This window comes from Netta rufina (assembly GCF_964035555.1).
Source record: "Netta rufina genome assembly, chromosome: 3".
In the NCBI taxonomy this organism is placed as follows: Eukaryota; Metazoa; Chordata; class Aves; order Anseriformes; family Anatidae; genus Netta; species Netta rufina.
The window spans coordinates 38,599,149-38,617,961 of record NC_140125.1 but is presented as its reverse complement, the minus strand read 5'-3'; positions in this window follow the sequence as shown (position 1 = coordinate 38,617,961).

Below are 18,813 nucleotides of genomic sequence, written 5' to 3'. Positions count from 1 at the left end.
ACAGCATTTAATGTATTTTTAAGACTACTTCAATAAAATGACTGCAAAAAAAACGCAACAAGTAAACTCTGCATCCCTATGAAGCGTTCAGTCTTAAGGGTCTCAAGATAGAGGGTCCTCACACCACGCAAGGCTGGCCTCTAATTGAGAACAACTGTATGGATGTGAAAGCATTTGTGAACCTTTAAAGCCAGAGCATGGAAATAAAGGCCATTCCTCATTTAAAATGGCTGAACTGCTTTTCCTCAAACCCACATGCATGAAGCTGCTTTCAAAAGGAAACCATCTGGAAAAGCGCAGCTCGATGCATGAAGTTTCAGCAAGTTATAAGCAATTGTAAGTGCCAGGGATGGAGCAAACACAAAATGAAAAACACTTCAGCAACCTTAACCACTCCCGCCAGAGCCCAGCTCCAAAGATATTTAACTCATGCACAGCCCTCAGAGCACGAGTATTCCCACTGAAGCCAATAATTTAAATTATTCACTGACCTAAGTACAGTCCTGAACTGGGGCCAGAAAATAAAACTACCAGAGTTTGGGCCTTCTCTCACTGCTATCAATAAGGAAGCTCCCTTACTCCTAGAGCCTTCTTTTCTGGTTAGCATTTACCTAAGCGTGGTTTCTCCCGTTGCAGTCCTGTTTCCCATGTCCCTACAGCTCACCGTGCCATTGCAGAGGTCTGGGCAGGGCTGTCCCCCCAGCCAGACCCCAAAATCAGCTGCTGACCCCTACCCGCTAGGGAGAGCACCCACCCAGCCACGCTGCGCCCACACAGACCCTCCAACGCTGCTGGGTAGGACAGACAGGGAGGAGGTAAACAGCAAATCCAGCAGGGTGATGGAGGAGATGTTGCCTTCCCCCTCGTATTTCTTACAATAGTTTGTGTGTTGAAGGAGGTGCTGTGCTCAAGACCCAAGCTAGCAGCGGTTTATGGCTGCACAAAAGGAAAAGAAGAAATACCAGGGAAAGGAGGGAAGAGCAAACAGAGAACTCCCAGATTAGGGCTGTTAGAAAAGGGCTTTCTTTACAAGTGGGGTTGCAAAAATGCTGGAAAGCTCCAAACGAGAGGTGAACCACTTCGTGCAGGCATTATTGCAGGCATTTCATAGACTACTGCATGCATGTCACTGAAAACACACAGCACTGCTGCTTACGCGCATGTCAACCCAAAAAGAGGAATGGTGGAAAGGTGCAAAATATGTCCAAGAATTTCATTTCATAGTTTCTGTCTTGTTATAAAAGACTGCATTGAACCATGGTTGCTCTACACATTTGCCTGCATCTGCTCCCTTTCACCGTCTCCCATGGGCTGTTGTGTTTTTTTCTCAGACTCCCTTTCCTGAAAAACAATGAAATTGAGTTTCCTTAATAGAAGTTGAGTTCCTGTCTGTCCATCTATCTCGTCCCCGCTTCCCACACCTGTGCAAATCGGAAGAGTCTCTCAGATATAACCATCACAGCCAGCCTACTGGTCTGGCAGCTGTGACCAGCATCGCCGAGTGGTGCTGGCCGCAGCTGGGTTTACATGGATGCCCAGGGTGCTTGCACCAATGCCCAAGGCACCCCGTGCCAGCAGCCCCGTGTTTCTTCCCAGCTAACATTCCCCCAAAGCATTTCCTTTCTACAGCTAAAGTCTCAACTTCCTGAGTCTTAGCAAATGTTTCCCAAAATGAGACTTTGCAATCATTTCTTTCAGAGCTGACCCCGGGTGACTAACCTCAGGCTGCTGAGACACCATTGCTCAGATGATATTTCACATTACTCAGACGGGCAGCATCCTGGGTGATTTGGACAGGAAAGGCGAGTACATGGCGCAAGACGGTTCGTTCTTTATTTCACAGTCTCCCTGTCCTCAGTCTTCTTTCTACAATAGCAGCTAAGGGTAAATTTGTTTGAAAGTGCATTCTCGCTGTGCCCCTTGGCTGTGATGCTCACACAGCACCAACAGATCCTGGGGGGTTCCCATCCCCCCATACCAGCCGGGCTGCATCGCCCGCTGACCGGCTCCTCTCACATCCAGCCCCACAGCCAGACCAGTGCTGCTTTGAAAAAAAGGTCACAAACTGGTATTTTGTAATTCTGTGATAGAGCTAGTGCTGAGTCAACCCCATGTGGACTCGAGGTCACCTTGCAAGGAACCAGGCACCAGCCTGGGGTCCCCAGCATCGTGGCTAATTCACTAAAGCCAGACTCGTATCAATTACTATTTTGTAACTTTTCTTTCATGCCTTCCTCACTCTTGGCTCTCGGTGAGGCCAGGATTTAATTCTTTGGCACTGAAAAGATCTCCAAGCCAGAGCAGGGGGTTGCCAAGGCAGTTAGTACAATAGCAGTACAACTAACATGCTAATGAGTCCATGGTAAAGACTGGGATCCATCATCAGGCATCAGCGATTTAAACAAATTCCAGAAGAAATTCCATCTTCCAACAAAGAAATAAACTTTTTCCCCAAAGGATTCACAACCACTCAACCACTGAAGAGCTGTGGTAGTGCAGAAGGAGCCTGGAGTGAAATTCAAGCTGAAATAATCACAAGCCATCTAATTGGTATTATCCAAGCTGAAAAGTAATGCAAGTAAGCAAGCACAAATAAGCAATGCTGGATTTCTTTTTAATCTGCTTGGTTTTAAACATGCAAAGTCTTCCATATCACGCTTCTACATCTATACAGGTAAATAAGTATTTTTCACGTTATTTTGAATTTTATAGGATTGTAAAACAGAATGGCATTGCAATAGGGCACTGAAATAAGCTAATCATCTTCTGCAGCTATGGAAATTAAGAAGAAAACAAAAATGTGTATATATTTTCTTCTCCAAGGATGAAATAAATGTACTGTGATCATTTTTGTCTCCAGAGAAAAAAATCATTGGGTTGCATTTTGTGGTTTTCTAAATAACAGGAGGGATATTCAGATGTTCAGTGTACAATGTGTGCCAGCTGGCCCCAGAGCTAGCTTGAATATACAGACACCTGTGAGAATTTAGGTAAGAGTTGATAAGGAAGTCTTTATAATGCTTATGCTTGGCTAAACTGAAAAAAAGCTTCCCTCCTCATTTCTATTTCCTGTTCACCATTCTCTGAACAGACCTAATCCCATTCTCACCAAGGTTTGTCGTCTCTGGATATATGCATATCCTTATAGATCTGTGCTAACCATTTTTTATGCGTTTTAGATACCTTATGTAGAAGACAAATTGCATCAGGCAAGGGATGCTGAGTAGGAAGTAGAAGAAACAGAGACCTTTTTTTCTCCAAAGCTAGGCAGATGGGAGTGACAGATTACAGGAACCACAAGTGCCAACCGAGGCACACACTGCTCTGCAGCCGAGACTCCGTGAAGCTGGCAGGGAGCTCTGGTCCCCTGGCTGCACCCAGTGCTTGCCTGGCAGACAGAAGTTTCGAGGTACCACTTCAAGACGTTGTGATATTTACAGCTCTGTGCCATGGGGAGCGAAGGCTGGTGCACTCCTGGCCTCTGCAGCTCATGCTAGGTGCCATTTGCCACGTTGTCCCTCCTCAGAGCTTGCTGTGTGCTCCGCTTTCATCGCTCCCCCAGCACTCTAGCTGTGTGTCATTCCCAATTTAGCAGTAGACCTGGATGATGAGTGGCTTTGTTTTTTCTGACTAATACAGTGCCAGGATAAAAACAAACCAGTTGCCTTTAAAATGTTCTCAGACCCATTTTAGAGAGCTATTATCCCCATTTAAGAGGCGACAAAACTGAAGCGCACAGATATTAAGCAACACGCTCACCTCGTGTGTTTTGCCAAGAGAAGACCAGAGCCCATTACTCAAACTGACGAGCATATTTCCCACCCTCTGTATCCTGCTGTCAGCTGGCCTTGGCAATGTGGAGCAACATTTTCTCACATGTGATTTTGCTCTTTACTTTCTTTTTCTTTTTTTTCTTTCTTTTTTTTTTTTTTTTTTTTTTTTTTTTACTACCATAATCATTTACTTGAAGTGTTTGTTCTTAATTACAGTAAACATTTTTCCATTTCTGTACAGATGGGAAATGCACTGGAATAGAACTGGATGGTTTAAGTTTATCATCTGCTCATCTCTTGATAGAGATCAGTATAGATTAGAGGTAAGTCTGTTTATCCGTATTCATTTTCGAAAACCGAAATGATATGCAACAGATTTATAATTAAGCAGAAGTGATGATGTTGTACAGCTTAGCTAAATGGATTTGCCACCTTAGATTAGAGAGGAAGCCATAAAAACAGACCAGATGTTACATTTTTTCCCTCTGTGCTGAAATTTGCATGAAAATCCAACATCCTAAATAAAATGTGAGGTCGAAGTTTTCAAGCCTGGGGATCCAATATTAGTCTTCTACAACCAGGCTGGGTACCCGAATAAGATGGCTTCATCTGCAGGGGGGGATGAACAACCCCAGCGAGGAGTGAAATCGGAGTGAAATTTACCTAGGGATTTACGTGCCCACACGCTGCGGTAGCTTCAGGTTTCTCAGCCTGTTGCACTGCAAGTTTCTCTCGTGGCTGGTGCCTCGCTGCCCTGCCGTGTGCACGTCTGCTGTGAATAAAACCAGCTGCGCCTCAGCACTGCAAGGCCGCTCTTACAAGCGATCCTGCCCAGGGCTGCTCTGCCAAATTTTGCGAGCCCTCCCGGTGCCTCAGCACACACGGCCTCCCTTACTATACACGGAGAAGTCCCGGCAGAGCTTGGCGCTCCTGCACATCCCCGAGCAGCGGGCTGCCAGCTGTGAGCTTTGCTCTCCTAACCCCATCCTGCCTGAATTGATGCGGGGATTGGAGCTCCCACGGCTTTGTGGAAACACTTGGCTGGAAGCAGGAATCAGCCTACGGCGTATAAAAGCTGGAGGGAGTGCATTAGACAATACAAAATACCCAAAACTCAAAGACGTTGACCAAAACCTCTGTGTTGGAGGCTAATGCCAGCTTGGCTGGCCAACACTTCACCCCGTTCGCTTGGTGAGGCCAGACACAAGTCGTGACCCCACGCCTCTCATCTCCCATCCGGCAGAGCTGGGCTTTGCAGGTGAACTCTTGTCCTGGCAGAGCACAACGGGTGTCTTACCACTGTCTTTGGTGGAGCCGGGGTTTCACAATGCCTCATATTCCATTCACGGTGAAATCACCTGGGGTATTCACAAGGCAAAGACACCAGCCACAGCCCTTACATCCTGGAAAAGGATGGGCTTGGTAAGGGCCTATTAAAACCAACATTACCCAACTGCTCCTGGGGGAAGATGTTTTCTCCTGTTATTAGGCACAGTGATTACATGTCCTGGGTGACTCACGGACCTTATACAGCCCATCAACAGCAAAGGCCATTGGAGGCTAGGTAAATGCCCTTAAAACGTGTTCTTTAATACATGTAGCTCACAGTATTTTGAGCATCAGTAGCTGTGATGTGAATCATCTTAATGCACTGAAACTTTGCTTGGTGATAGTCGGGTTTTTACACGAACAGAATGCCTAACAGCTCTTAGAAACTACACGATGGCCCCAACCAAGCAATGGGCATTGATGTTGATTAAGAGATGTTGTGTGTGTGTTGTTTGTTTTTTTTTTACTTAATGCATTCAGCTTCCAGCAGCCTGGCTTTACAGTGTGCACATGCAGCACTTCCTTGGCGCAGCCAATAGTATGTAACACAGGAAAATTCTTCTGACGTGTATATGCCAAATTATTATATTTAGAATTAAAGGGAGATAATTATTTCATAATTCTTAGTCTTTTTAATTTCCAATTAGCTCTCTGGAAAAAAAATAATAATTTTGAGCCCTCCATACCACTTCATACTACTTATCATACTTTTATTGATGCAAGCACTTTAAAGTAAGAAAAATTTTCTTCTAAGTAATAGTTTCAGAATAAGCAGGGGTTTTAAAGGAATGTAGCTGCTCACAGTATGCTGTGATTTAAAAAAAAAAAAAAAAAAAAAAAGCCTAAATACATCATTAACATCTCTAGGCAGCTAAATATTTTTTTTTAAACCTGTCCTTTAGTCACTTGGATTGATTAATGGCACATTTCTTGTTGTGAATAATTCAATGCCTTGGAACAGTATTCCAATCACAGCTGATTATAAATTAACACTCATTTTAACTGATGCAGGTAATCATGCCAATGCCACAGCAAATAAATACATTACCGAGCATTACATATGGATGCTGCAATGTAAACAAGAAGCTGAGAACTCCATTATCTGCCGGTGCATCACTATCAAGTCATTTCTAAATATTTCATCATTGTCTAGGCTGCATTCAGATTGCACAGAATAACTCGCTACCAATAAAAAGCAGATGCAACTGTTTTCTTAGGTATAATTAGCAACAAGAAGGAGTAAGATTTCCTTTGTTACCCCTTTAAACACTTGCTCAGGATACTGGAAAACAAAGCACCTTCCCTGGCCTCCCATGACAGGCCATACTTCCCTTCTAACAAGTAAAGAAGTTTGGCTGGAGGAAAAGAATAACAAAGGACTGACAAATAACTTCATGGTTTTATATCAGATCAAAGTAAAACGTGGCTGCTCACAGCACTGTGCACAACAAACCTTTGCCCTGGCGTTGTGAATGGCAGAGCTAGAGACCTTTTGATATTTCTTGCCTTCTGACCTCCCTCACAGGAATCACCCTCATGTTTTGTGCATTGCCAGAGTCCCCGAGTAAGGAACCACACGCTGGCACGCTCTGTCCCGCTCCTCAGAGCACTGCCTGCCTGCCTTTTTTGAACGTACTCCTCCGGCCTTTGTTTGCTGACTGCAGAGAGCTGCTGTGGGGCTCTGCAAGATTTTGCTGCTCCTTCCTTTGTAGCCTTTTAACCAGCAGGCTTTTGCTGCACAAATGAGATACACACGTTTCAGAGCAGAGCTACAAACAGCTCTCAAGCTTTTCCAATTCCTGCTCACCATTCACAAAAATTAATGCAAAATATAGAATAAATATAGGCTCACACTGCTGAGCTAAAATACTTTTGTATATATATCAGATTCTGGCACTTTTTTTTTTCCTTTTTTTTTTTTCTTTTTTTCCTTTTTTTTTTTTTTTTTTCCTTTACAATGTCACATTAAAGGCTTTATTTTATTAGACTTGTTATGCTCCAGTATAAAACTCTCATGCATCATTTCAGGATCTCCTGTTATTTCAGAGTGAAAGGAAAACTAACAGGAGCGCTGGTTAGGAAAGTTCCTCTTGAAATGAAAGCAAAGTCCTACCTATATCCCTTGTCTGCAATCATGGACGCCACATTAAACTACTCCATAACTCAAGTTTTCCTCTACACATCCCCACTTCATTTTCAGCCCAAACATGAGACTTTTTGCAATCAAAAGCAATCCAGAAAAGGCACTCCTGGTTATATGTGGAAGTTGATCTCAGCCATTTAAAATATATATATATATATAGCAACCCTGTGGAGAGGAAAAACACAGACATTAAAATAGCCCCAACATATTATGTAATGCATTTTCTTTGTATTTATGTTTCTTTCTAATAGACTTGATTTTTTACTGGGAAATGAGAGGGAGCCTAGGATTTTGAGTAGATTATTCAATGCTCAGTTCTGCTCCACATGAAAAGCAAGTAATAGTTTCTAGCCATAGCAAACGTGGGTAATGTTGATCAATGATAACAGCTGAGCCTGCTTCTCCAGAAGATGCAGGTTATGAATGCCATCCTGAATGAAAACGTACATTTTGCTATACAAACCAAGTGGATTTTGAAATATCGAAAAAAAAAAACACACGACCAACCAAAAAAACAACCAACCAAAACAACAATAACAACAAATCCAACTTCCACTAGTTAATTTTGAAATATAGCCTTCCATAAAAGAACTGCATATTAGTCTCCAATTTGTCTCCAGAAATAAAGCCTTGGTCTTTAAACAGCTGTGGTCCAGCCTAAGCCTCTTCATAATCATTAGGCAGGGTAATGTATATTTATTAATTCTCACCTTCCCTCTCCCTTATTTTTGATTGTCACGCTTAGTCAGGCATAAAAATGAAGCTTTTGTGCAGTCGGAACATCTCATGATTTTTCATGTAGCACTTCATTTTGTTTGTCTCTGGGAAGGTATTGAGAAGTTAGGGTTTGTTCAGATAACAGGACGTTTCACTCAGCCATCACATTCTGACATTTGATAAGTAATTAACTAAAGGAAAGAACAGCTGTTAAGAGAATGCTTAGTGACAGCATGTAGATGATTTAAGGCCAATTCATGAACCATATAAGCCCCATTTAAATCTAAAATGTCACAAGATGCACTGCAAAAAAATTGTATGATGCCTTTCCTTTGCGGTATAACAAAGGATTAGCCTTCATCAGCTTGGATGTCTGAATGTGCCATCAAATACTCCTGTCATCTAGTATGGGAAGCTTAGACTCCCATATCCTAAAGCCTGCTTTAAAATCTTACGGCAAATAATAAATACAAACTACAATGAATTATTACAAAAGAAGGCAGCTTACTGGCCCTCTTAAACTTCAGCAGCATTTTGCCTAGCTTTCATGTTGCAGTTTTCCTCATGCCAGTGATTTAGACTAAGAGATCAGATTGATGAGTGGGTATGTTTGAAATAAAAATGAGTGGTAAGCTAAGTACAGCACTATGGTCAAGGTAGAGAAGAGCTAAAATGAAAGACCAGCATGGGAAAAGCGTGGCAGAGGTGGCAGATGAGAAAGGACAGCGAGTTTATGAATGAAATGTGTTCTGAAAAGCCAGGCCTATGAGACAGAGCAGCTCCAGCAGATCCCACGAACGCACAGTTCCTGCTGCTTGCACAGCAGAGAAACCACGCTGATAGCAGCCTGTTACCATTCAAAGACTACCCATAAAAGCGGTTTATTAGTTTTCATAGAACGGATAGGAAATAAGCAATTTTGCTTCCCTAAAGATACCTTCCTGAGGATCTTCTTACCTAGATCGTCTCCCCAGTACTTAGAATGATATTAATAGATTTCTCTTAGCTCTTCAAGAATTTTGACCTCAGATGGCTGCGGTAGTAGGTAGAGGATGTGCCAGCCTACAAACCAGCCGGCACACCCTGACATAACCAATTCTGCCATTCTCCTTCTGCGACTGCCTCACTGAGAGGCTTGTTATTCTTCCAGGACAAGGATTCAATTGCAGGTGATTAATAATAGCTACCATGTGTGCTTTGAAAGAGAAAAAAGAAACAAGGCACAAGCACCTGAACACCCCTCCCCACAGCCGCTGTCTGATACAGATCTGTCCCGGAGAAGCAGAAAGGTTTGCTGTGGCTCTTGTGTGCTTGCAGACATTGCTATGTGCATCTCTGACCTGAATATCCTGGTCAGAGGAAGATATGAGCAAATCCTTTCAGCTGGAGGTCGTTATGCCACCTGGGAATGGTTCTGTAAATATTGATATGTTTTCCCCTTCTGTCAAAGACAAGACCAACCCGACAAGCATTGTTGGGACGTGTGAGGTGAGAATTACTTTCTGTTTTAACAACTGAGGAAGAGTAAAAAGGTTTTCCAGCACCCCTAGCAGGGACCCTTGGGGAAGTACCAGGACACCTGCAAAACACAAGCTGCCGGCGTGCTGGGGAATGCAAGCAGCTGAGCTGCTATGGGGAGACAGCTGTGGATGTAACCCAAACCAAGCCAGCGTGTTACTGAAGTGGTAAAACAAACACTGGTGTCCGAGCACTGCAAGAAAAAACAAGCATCAGAGCTTTGCAGTAGGTGAGAGTGCCCGAGACAGAAGCCTCATAATGATGACAACCATAACTGGTTGGGAAAAGGAAGGGGTGCTAAATGCAAGGTGAAGTCTGTAGCCTGCTGCGATGGGGGAGAGCGTGTGTCTCTGGGCCGTGCCAGCTCCTCCTCCCTGCACCTATAACGCAGCTCCAGAGGCCAGGCCAGGCAGGCGAGGAGCAGCAGGGAAGGGGAGAAGTATAACCGAGCTGCTGGTGGGGGGCTGCGAGCCTTCTCACTCAGCTGCAACCAAAAGTGTTGCAACTTCCTTGAGCAACAGCTACTAAAAGGTTGGGCCCTTTGCGTGTAAGATTAGCAAATTTGACTTGGGGGTGATTAATTAAGCAAAGATGATTAATAGCAAAGGCATTTCCTAGCGTGCGGACCCCAGAAACAAACAGGAGCCCTTAATCCTGACCGTCACAAGCAATTGGGATCATGACTGTTAGAAGACTTTTTTTTTTTTTATAAATAGAATGAATGTTGGAAATACAAAAGTGGCAAGAAACGCGTTGTTATACGTGGAGAAGCTGACATTCAGCAATAGACATGAGACTGTTAATAGCACAGAGCTTTCTTCTGACAGCTAATACCAGGATAAAAAAAAAAAAGAAATAACAACCGGAAAGTAGGACTTGTGTATATTGTTGTGTTTATAATTCAGAATGAATATAGAACAGAGAGCCGTTGCTTTTGCAAAATCCTTTTCCTGGCCGTAGCTATATTTTAAGCCATGCACAGGATGTTGATACGCATTTATGGAATTGAAAAGCTGCCCCCCCAGGCCGTGGGGCTGCAGGAGCACATCACTTTGTGCCATTAGGGTGATGATGAGATTTAGAAGGGGAGCAGTTGCTTACGAGATTACTTCGGGTACGTAGTCAGCAGCCTCCATATGGATGCCGTTTGTAAGTAGTCGCTAGCGCGAGGTCAGCTGAGAAGGTTTCTGGCACAGAACAATCAGGCAGCAAAATAAACAAAGCATGAAGCTGTTCTCCAAAACAGCAGCCAAACAGACCTCATCTGTCAGCAAAGCGCACCACATTCGGGCTGAAATTCCAGGGCTGGAAGTGCAATTTTAAGGAGTGCCACAGATCACTTGTTGCAAATCGTTGTATAACAGCAGTACCTGTAACTCATTTAAGGGGTTGCTGTTTACTCGGAACAGCTCTCCTACCACAACAAGCCACCTGGCACAGAGCTCTAATGAGATCCTTGAGGATTTTCAAATAAAAGTTTAGCATTTACTTAACTGAGACTGGCTGTCCCGTGATGATTTGTGTTAATACAATCCTTTGCTATAGTTTCAAATAAACACTGAGGAAGTCTATTGATGTTTATTTTATTCTTTGAAGATACCATCCCTTCCAGAGCTCTGGATGTGACAGGTACAGCACAGATAATCTGCACTGCAGGATAAAAATCCTATTCTCATATTCTCCATTTCCATCCCAGTATCTAGAAATGAACGACACCTTGAGATTGTTGACTGGCAAATAGATTCAGCTCCAGCAGGGAAAAGGGCCTTTGTGCTGTGAGAACTACAGCCAAGACCATGGCTGAACTAAGCATGAATTCCTGACGAGCAAAGGACAAAATGTACACAAACATTATTGCTGCTGATTCGGGTTTATAAATAATAATAATAATAATATTGAATTAGGAGCTGCATTGAATTGCCTTTTCCAGGAGCAGCTGCTCTACTTACATTTGCGTATATTTTTTCCCAGAGTCATTCACAAGAGTATCTCAAAGGCTCTTGGGAGGCATGTGTTAATAAATATTCTGCCTGTGATTTATGAGAGGGGAGCCGCCAGCGTTAGCTGCACTGCGCCCCTTCTCCAGCTACCACAAACTTCTCCTAGTTTGCCAAAGACGACGGACCCTCAGAGCTCAGGAAGAGCCCTGCAAGGAGCACGCTGTCCTTGAGATGCACCTGGTTCTGGCAGGCGTGAGGGGGTCCCAGGAATGCAGCCGTGCTGAGGGAAGCGCCACCCACATTTCCATATTTCAGAGGACATCCAGCTGAGCGCTCTCAGCAGCGCTGTTTTCGCTTCTCAGTGGCGCTGGGGGAAGAGCGATCTGCCAGGGCTCAGCCCACTCACTGCCTCCTTTCTGCCAAGCGTGTTTCCAGGGGGAATACGTGGGCAGCAGCCCCTGAGCTGCAGAGCAGCAGGGCTGCAGCTCAGCCAGCCTTTACGTGCCCCTGGGCTCGGCCAGGGGCTGCATGCGGGATAATGACGATGCTACAGTCGAACAAAATTAACAAACAGCAGTGAACAGCCCTCCTCGGACTGCACTGATTTTTGAAGCACAGATGCGTGCGCTGTTCAAGAGCAAAAACCAGCACCTTGGGCTGCCTGATAATGAAGTCAGTCACAATAGGCGCCCAGTGAGTTTGGACATTTCACCCCTCTTTGAATTATCGCCTTCCTTGAGTTCAAGCAGCCAGCCGGAATCGCTTGCCATTAGACCAATGGCTTTCCTTTTATAGGTTACAGATTTTTTTTTGTATCTAATTGCAAAGAAAGCCATTTTTGGCCTGCCTGGGCAGTACACATGTGAATCAGAGCAAGCCCTTGCTTCTGTCTCCTCACATGTATCATGGCACTATTTTCCTCCGTCCCCTTTGTAGTACAGTACATTCTACGTTGTGAATCATTTCCATGCAAAAATAGAAAGCAGCGATGACTGCGCTCACTTCACAACAGAAAACCAGGAGCTGGCACCCCATAATTAAGGTGCCAGGTTTAGTGGCGCTGTAACTAATTGCTGCACAGAAGGGCTTGAGTGTCAGCTGCAGAGAGATTCATAGACCCCTGAATAAACATTTCCTAATAAAATGTAATTTTAAAAAAATAAATAAATAAAAAATAAATTCTGGTCTTTGGGGAAGGTGCAAAATAACACAGGGATATTCAGTGCCATCTCCAAAAAGGGGCTCAGGTATTGCAACACCAGATAACATCAGACCTAAAAGCAAAATGAAACGCCCTTGTTCACAATGCTGAGTTACGTGCCCATGATCCCTGTGAAACAAAAGGGGCAAATTAAGCACCTAGGAGTCAGAATTACAGCCTACAAAAGGCCAGGGGAAGGGAAGGGAGATGCTCAGGCCAGGCAGCAGCATGGCCGCCTGGCTACGGTGTGGGCTGGCGGTGCTGAGCTGAGCCTCCTGGACACGAGGAGCGCCGTCCTCGTCAGCAGGGTGCCAAGCCTGAGCTTGTAATCCTGCCGGGAGGCCGACAGCATTAACCAGGGCTTGCTGCCACCCCGACACGGCTGCCCGGCTCCTCTCCAGCCTGCAGCTTGCACCTGCCTGGGCCACGGGCAGAGAAAGCCCGAGCCCTGCTGCAGGAGGTCATGCAGACATCCCCTTCAGTGCCAGGAGAAAGCTTCCTTTTGTGAAGCATGGCACTGACTGGGGACTGCGCTGTCTCCCAGCTGCTCAGCAGGGCTCGGCCTTTATTTCTGCTGGAAGAGGCTGCATTAATACTTTCCTTTCAGGCAGGTAAACTTCGACACCAGCTGCTTTATCTTATGCAACACTCCAGCGGTAGAGTAACTTGAGTGTTCTTCAAGTGAACATACATCAATGTGTTGGGTTTTTCTTTTCTTTCCTTTTTTTTTTTTGGCTGGAAACTTACCCAGCACTGTACAGAAGCCACAGCCAGCTCGGCTGCACAGGTTAGTACTGCCTTTGTAGGGGCAGCTGGCAATTTAGTAAACAACATAGAGGAGGTTGGGAGTGAAGTGCCAAAATGGAGCTTCAGTGGCCTTGATTTTGATCTCTTGCAGTACATCAGGAATTGTATTACAGAAGCCAGAGAAGCCAGGTGAAGGAGAGCTGATACTGAAGCAACTGGGCTCAGCCTCAGTACTGCAGGGGCTTGAAGTCCTTTCAAATTATATGGAAGTGTAATTTAAGCAAGAAAGGAGTTGTATGCATCATTTTTGTGCCACAGACACAATATGTCACAATATGTGCTCCATCCACTCCCTCCTGTTTCAGCTGAAGGAAGAGTCATATTTTGGCTCATCTTTGATCTGAACTCAGCATAGCCGTACCACCAAAATACACCTCCTCCTGAATCTGGCAGATGCTCCGAGTTCTTCTAAACCCTTACAAGGGAAGAAAAAATTGTTTATCTTCTCTATTTTTATAGGATGCTTAACAATAGCAACAACTATATTGCTTTTCAGTATGCACACAAGTGCCTTCAGGAGTGAAATGGCACAAGCTGAGGAGTTTTCATAGCCTTCCTAAGACACTTTGGCCAAAATCCTGCAAAGCCCATGTGTCAGCTGGCTTCCAGCAGTAACCTCGTGGCCATTACAAAGGCAATTTATGCAGTCCAGTTCTCCACAAGCTGTGCTTAAAAGATTGATGCCCTCACGTACTACAAAGGCCACAGGCATAGAAATAAACGATTACGAGGGTAACAGGATATCAGGCACCAGCTGAGATGAAGTTACCAGTGATGGTTGGGGATTAATAGCTGAGCTGTGGTCTTTCAGCAATAACCCAAGGAGTTACCACCCCATATTTGTGGTTACCATGCTCGCCCTGAAGTCAAAGGGGAGAACACAGTCGGTGCACCAAGGGCTCCAGTGTGAGGGCTGTTAGTTTGGCTTGCACTTAGCAGCTGAGGTGCAGGCACACACTCTGTTCAGCTGGTTTTGCTGTGGAAAGGGGCAGCCTCCAAGCAGCACCACAACCAAGAAGTGAGCTGAGGTGATGATCTAGCAGGCTAAGCTGATTCGAATTACTTGCATGGGCTCAGAGCATGCAGAGCTCCCAGGCCCCTGCTGACGCATGGCAATTTATGGACGTTTTGCATTTCAGATATCCATGTGCATTTTATTAGTGGAAGTATTAATTTGCATAATACTTACTGGAGCGAAGTAAGTTTCTGAGGGCCTCTGGACAGCAGAATGAAACAAACTGCCTGGATTTTGGAAAAGAAACCATGGTCGGTTGAGGCACTACTGTTACTGTTCCAGCTCTCACAATGGTTTGTTAGTTTTTGCCTCAAAATAACTGTTTTCCATTACGAATGCCATCAAGCAGTATAACAACCTACCATAACATGAAGGACCTGTACACATGGCAGGGCACAGAGAAGCCTGAGTGTTTTTTTCCTGCCTTCAAAACAGCTGAACTTTAGACAGTCCTGGTCTGAAAGTACTGCAACCGCAGTGATATCTGCCCAGGCTATGTGCCTGCAGACGCAGAAGCCCCATTTTTCAGGATGCCCTCTCTTTATATAGGGCAAGTAGACAGCAGGGAGGACCTTTCACTACACCACTCAAAGCTGGAGCGATTTTGTGGAAATAAAATACTGCTTATAAATGAAAATGATCTAAAAAAAAAAAAAAACAAAAGCAAAAATCCCCAAAACATTTCAAAGCTCAGGTGAAATAGACAATACAGACCACATTGTCTACTGAAGAGTGATCCCTAGACCCACTTACACTCTGAAGTGAGCTACAGCGATTGCTTCTCTCATGTGCATCTTGACATACATATGAATGCTTCCATAGCCTTTAAACATAAGGTGCCAGGACTACTACTTCATGAGTTTTAAGTCTGTTGTTAGCATTTTCCCTGTCAAATCTAGCAAAGTAGGAAGGAAGCACACAAACGCTTGGCAGCAAGATACAAGCTTTTGGTTCACAGATGGGTACCCTCCTTCTGCCTTCTGATAAAATTGCCTGTGGAAGCCACGTGCTTGAGCTGGGCTTCTTGAAGAAAATTGGACCGCATCACTACCTAGTATAGCACTGACCAATTAGGCAGTTGAGTTCCTTGTGTAGTTTATTCTCTGAAGACATATTGGAAATGTAAGCGATCATTTTGTCTTTATTTTCATTAAATGTTCCTCAAAGAGTGATGAAAGCACAAGTTGACATCAGATCCTAATTGTTTCATCACTCAAATCATTAGAAATGGAAGAGTGGATTCTTGCAAAAATTGGAACAGCTCATCAATCCAGAGATACAGGGTGGCGGGGTCACAAACTCAGAGAAGCCTCTTGTCTAGAAAGACTCAAGGCTCTTCCCCAAAAGCATACCAGGTCAGCTTTGAAATCTTCTGCTCAGTGAAACCAGCAAGGCAGGGTCTGCATCTCCCCTCGGAGGAAATAAAGGGCAGCTGAGCTGGAGGACATTGTTCCTATGGCTCTTCATTCTACCCTGCCAGCAGCCAACAGGCAGCTCTTGCCATTCTCAGTGAAAACATATCCAGATAGAACCGATTTGGACCTTGACAATAGAAGCTACCCCGACATGTACTTTACAGCAGAAAAATCCCAGATCTTCAGCACAGCAATTTGAGCTATTCCATGAGGAGCCTCCAGCCTTGACCTTGTGGAGATTTCCTCAGCATTTCTTCTCCTTAGCTGAAGCTTCCTTAGCGAAGCGTAGAACATGGGCAAGCTCAAGGGAAAATAAAAGCTGCCAGAAGAAAAGGAGATTTTCTGCAGCAGCTCTTCCAACTCCCAGTAAAGAACCACAAGAGGATTTTAAGAGGTTTTACAGGAAGCTGCTGTCTGCAGAGACCCCCACAGCATCAAAGCAGTTGTGATGCTATAGCGTGAGGGTTTCAGAAAGGAACAGCTAGCACAGAGAGGCAACTTCCCTGTGTGTTTGGCTCTAGAAACAGGCTGTGATGCCAAAGTGGAGCAAACTTGTCCTGCTTGTAGAATAAGGAGTGATTAAAACAGGAAGAATCACAAAGTCTGTCTGCTCTTTCAGATGATCTTGCAAAGTGGTGTGTTAATCTGGGCAGTAGGGATGGCTTCCTCATGGTGAATGTCACCAGAAGACAACCTTCCAGTATTTTTTGTTTTGCAGCCTCTTAAAATGTAGCATATAAATAGATGTATAGATATTAACTCGAGGAAAATGCCTAGAATTCTTAGAGCTGAAAAGGCAAATAAATTATGCAGTCTGTCTCAACTATGCTATCTTAAGAAATACTTCTGGCAATGTACTACCCTACTTCATGACTCAATCCAAATTATTGGAAGTTTTCATACATCATAATCCACTAAGGTTTATTTTCAAGCATATTCAAGGCCTTGCAAATCAAAGGAAAGACTACACTGACCGCAGAGCTTCAGAGTAGGCCTTGAATGAACATCTACCTCATGATTTCCCTCTCCCTAACCATTGGGACAATCAGCAGTAACAAAACTCTGCCTTTCCACTTTGGATACAGAGAGCTGCCAAGGCATTTTGCAAAGCCTCTAAGTTTAGTTAATATCAGAAAAACTGGTCATTTTTAAGAGGAATAAACATTTATTGCAGGTGGAAGCTCAGACTACTCAGAAATACATGGGAACTGAAAAACCCCACATGGCCTTCCTGAGTCTATCATCCAGTGCTTCAAAGTTAATAACAGATATTGCAGAAGTTGTTGAACATTTTTTTTTTGCCTTATTTCTATAGTAGCATGCTGTGCTGTAACTGACTGTGAAGAAAGCTTTAGTAAAAAGCAAACCCCCAACATCTCTCATTCCAGAAACAAATGACTTTTCTAGAATCCTGCCGATACAGCTAGCAGAAATTCATTCCACGTGCTGCTAGCTGCGTATTTCTGGCTGCCAAAAAAAGCAAGTGGCTTCCAAGAAGGTACCACAGGACTGGGCGCATGTTGCTGTAAGGGTACAATAGGTGACTAATGCAAACTCAGGGCTTCTCAGGCAAAGAAGGAGCACACCTTTTTGAATGATCACCATAAGACTGCTTCTCATGAAAGGAATCAAACAGCACAAGATGATAGCTCATGACTAAAGGAGCACTGCTGGATGGAGGACTGATGCTGTTTGCTGGTCAAGGTGTCCATCGTCACTGACAGTACTGGTTTACTAACAAGAAAGTTTATTTAACTTTTGAGCAAGTGCACACCTACCTAGATCTGACCTGCAAGATAAGGGTTGTGCAACTGGAACAATCTAAACACTCAGTTCCACCTGTGTGGGCCACCAGGGAAGTATTAATGAGCTTAACCACCACCCTTCCAGCTTGAGAACAACCTGTAGGAGCAGGCAAAGGACTCCAGCTCCAGGGTCTTGGTGTCAGACAACAGTGCCAACGCTTGATACTATTAGATGTTTGCAAGCTTATTTCCCCCACGTTCTCCTAATGATACATTATTTCATCCTCTATTCCCTGTTCCCTTTTACTCTCATTTTTTGACCCAGTTCCTCCTAAAACAGGCCACCAAGCAACACACTGTCATTATACGACACTGCATGGTACCCTGCACCTGTTTGTACGGTGGGATCTGAGAGCAGGAACCACCTGTTACCCCACATACACAGAGCATCCAGGTAAAATGCAGACCCATTCTTGCTTAGCCTACTCAAACTGTAAATAATGATTATTAATAGTTATTGCATCAGGTAATCTCCAAATGGTTTTGCATGGAATATGCCTCATCTTAGGTTATTACTGCTAGAGTTGTATTTTTCAAGTCTTCTATGTCTTCAGAGGCTTATCTTAAAGTACTCTACTTGAACTAGATCTTTGTGCAGCTTCCTGAACCGTATCTCAGGACTCTCAGGTTTAAGTCACCAGAATACTCTCTTCTCTATAGTTCATATTGAGAAAGCAACGATCTCTGTTCTTCAAAAGCACAGAGGAAACAAGCAACCTGACACACTGCAACTACCCTCATAGAACTTCTTTTCAAAACCAGATCTGGAGTACAAGCAGTATAGTTCTCACTCCAGTCAAATCTACACCAAAGATGAAATACTAGGTTTAAGATGGGGAAATGCAGTGGCATATAAACATACTTACATGAACTCTCCACAAGCTCTCTCCTGGTTCCTTCTCTTGATCCCAGAGATGATTCTCCATGATTTTCAAAGTCTATTAAGTACACATTTATTACGCAGTACCTGTATTATTTTGCCATCATCCCTTCTGAGTTTTAAGAGTTTGACCTAGCATATCTCAATGTATTCATTCATGTTGACACCTGAAATACCTACTTTTCTCACCTGAAAAAGGAACATTCTAGTCTTCAAATTCACTTCAGAGAAGTTCTTGGTAATCTGAACACTTTTTAATTGAAAAAATCT